Source organism: Jaculus jaculus, chromosome Y, assembly GCF_020740685.1.
Source record: "Jaculus jaculus isolate mJacJac1 chromosome Y, mJacJac1.mat.Y.cur, whole genome shotgun sequence".
NCBI lineage: Eukaryota > Metazoa > Chordata > Mammalia > Rodentia > Dipodidae > Jaculus > Jaculus jaculus.
This window is the reverse complement of record NC_059126.1, coordinates 2,264,420-2,267,704: the sequence shown is the minus strand read 5'-3', so window position 1 is coordinate 2,267,704 and position 3,285 is coordinate 2,264,420. Positions and strand designations below refer to the sequence as shown.

At 37.6% G+C, this 3,285-nt stretch overlaps 1 pseudogene; it reads right to left on the bottom strand.

Annotated features, from left to right (window-relative positions):
* Positions 1 to 1,400: 1,400 nt before the first annotated feature.
* LOC123457046 overlaps positions 1,401 to 3,285 on the bottom strand; it is a 5,559-nt pseudogene continuing 3,674 nt past the window's right edge.

The following is a 3,285-nucleotide window of genomic DNA, read 5'->3' as shown; positions in this document are numbered from 1 at the left end:
AGATAAATTTTAAAGTTTTAAAATATGAACCAGATTTTAAGCTTTATATAATTTCCTTGAAATACATAAATCCTAATACTATCAATTAAAAAATATTCTGGCACAGAAAAATGTAAATACAGCCAGGAATAGGATGCACACCTTTAATCATAGCACTTGGGGCAGAGGTAGGAGGATTACTGTGTATTCAAGCCTACCCTGAGGCTATATGCTGAATTCCAGGACAGCCTGAATTATAGGGAAATCCTACCTCAAAACAAACAAGCAAAAAAAAAAAAAAAACCATTTAAATTCTTAATAAAAAGAAAAATAAAACCATATCTTCAAAACAAAAAGGAAAAAAAAAAGTTGGCTAATACCAGAATTTTTCTCAAATTATCAGCTAACAGCACCAAATTCTTTTCTTTCCAAATTCTCTGAAGTTTTTCATCTTTCTACTTCAAGTAGGCTTGACCTCTAATATGGTATAAATAAAAAATAAAAATAAAAAAAGCATATACAGATATGTGTTGCTTATCTCATTAATTCAGTTACAATATTCAGTGCTTACCAAGACACTGAGATTTCTATTAGAGGCCATAAGTGTGCGTTTAGTTTACAGCTGAAAGTACAAACTTAGAAGAGTAAACTGCACCTGCAGCTTCCACAGATGTGCTTGCAGGCTTTGTGTTGTTATGTCAAATCTCTTGCTTACAACTGTTCCCTAATCCGTTATTTAAGCATTTCTGCACAACTTTAAAACACATGACATATATACACCCAGATATACTCATGCACTGTTTTCATGTTGGTCTTTAAAGAACTGAAATTGGATATTTCCAGGGACAAGAAAAATAATTTTTTATTCTGAGTAAAATAACATGGGTAAATTTAGGTGTTGTTTTGGAGTACTGGCTTTATTAGATAATCAAAAAACAGAGGAACTAAAAAACAAAAATCAAAGTAACTGATATAACATGAGAAAGCAAAATTTTTCATGAGAGACATAAAAAGGGTGATTTGGCAACAAAAATACCAGTTTTGAGTCAAAGCTGCTCATCAAACCCATCTTCAGTTCAGTTTTTACAATGTTAGGCTTTTGTAATATCTTCTTTTCTAAGAACTCAGAAGTCATTAGAGTTGTAAATTCTGAAAGTGCTCAAACATTTTATGTGGTGATAATTTTGTTGTTGCTCTTGTTTTTTCAAGATAGGGTCTCACTCTGGCCCAGGCTGACCGAGAATTCACTATGAAGTCTCAGCGTAGCCTCGAATTTACAGTGATCCTCCTACCTCTGCCTCCCAAGCGCTGGGATTAGAGGCATGTGCCACCATGCCCGGCGATGCAGATAATTTCTTAAACTCCTTTTTTTTTTTTTTTTCATCTACAAACAATGTTAAGTTTTTGGACTTGTGTTAAACTCAGCTCATATCTTCTGGATTTTCTTCAACTTCTGCAAAAGTAACTTTCACAGTTTCTCTGAGAATATTCCCACTACCTGTAGGAGTCCACTAAAGTACTGATGGAATAATCTCTGATTTATATACCTTATCACCCATCCTCAAAGATTTCTGTACCTCATGGATATGATTTTTTACATCATTTACAGTTGGGGAAAAAAAAGATAAATTTTGCCTTTCAGGTACTTCATCAGGGTTGAACAGTTCTCTTTCCAGAAATTTTTAAAACTGTTTCTTTACTGCACACACTTGTTCTATTCCCTGTGATACCAATTCTTGAATCTTATGTGCTATTTGAGGATGTAAATGTGAGGGCAACATACAACTCTCATCTATAAGCACAGTCTCCTCTTCTTCAAGAGAGGACAAAGGAAAAGTGGATGGTGACAAAGGGGACAGGGAGCCTCTAATGCACGATAATGTTGAGCTTGCTTGGCAGGCAACTGTACACACTACCAAAGAACATCACCAGCATCCACGAGGTTATGCTTTTAAAGGCTTTCTCTTGTTCCATTCTGATTATTTTCTTGTCAATTTTGGGATCTGTATTCACTATATTCAGGAAACCTCTATACATTTTTATTAAATGTTGGTGGGCAAGTTGCTTTGTAGAGATGACAAGACCTGCTTTCCTTCTCACTGATTTATTTTATTTTATTTTATTTATTTATTTTACTGGAAACCTTTTCTCCTTGGCCCATACTGACACTCCATTACCACAGCTCTACTCCGTCCATTGACAAATGGGATTCCATCATACGGCATATACGGGGATTTCCATATCAAGCATGTAGCAGGCTTGGCTGGACTTGGAGACTGGCAAGTTCCCCAAACACTCTGTGTCTGCAGCTTGTGGAAAGTTAGGATACTTTCCAATTCAATCTCACACAGTAGCCACGATATGAGTCTCCAATTTCTTCACTCTCAGCACTGGAAGGCTGAGGTAGTAAGATCACAGTGAGTTTGAGAGCAGCCTGAGGCCAAGAAACCTAAACGGTGAGTTCTAGGTCAGCCTGGATTAGAGTAAGATTCTATCTCAAAATAAAAAAATAAAAGGTTGAGGGGCTGGAGAGATGACTTAGCAATTAAAACATTAGCCTGTGAACCCTAAGGACCCATGTTCAACTCTCCAGATGCATGAAGGTGAGGCAAGAGGTGAGGCAAGAGCAAGGTCGCATGAGCCCAGTAGGTGGTGCACGCATCTGGTGTTTCATTTTCATGGTTGGGGATCTGGTGCACCAATTCTCTCTCCCTCTCTCTCTCTTTCTCTCCCTAAAAAACTAAAATAAAATAAAATGAAGGTTGGGGAGGGTTGGAAAGACAGCTTAGTGGTTAAATGTGCTTGCTCACAAAGCCTGCTGGCCAGGGGTTTAATTCCTCAGTACCCATGTAAAGCCAAATGCATGGAATGGAACATGCATTTGGAATTCATTTACAGCCACAAGAGGCCCTGGAGAACACATTCTTTATTTCTTTGTATCTCTTGGTCCTCTTGGAAATAAGCAAAATTATTTTTCAAAAAAAAAGCAAGGGCTACAGAGAAATGGCTTAACAGTTAAGGCACTCTTGCTTTCAAAATCTGAGGTCTCATGTTTGACTCCCAAGAACCCACAGAATCCTGATGCAAAGGGTGCTGCATGCACCTGGAGTTTGTTTGCAGTGGCTGCAGGCCATGGTGCACCCATTCTCTCTCTCAATATGTGATAAAAATAAAATAATAAGAATAATAAGAAGAAATAGTTAAGCTTGGTAGCATGCACCTTTAATACCAGCACTTGGGAGCCAGAAGTGGGAGATCACTGTTGAGTTTGAGTCTACCTTAGACTACACAGAGAATCCCAGGTCA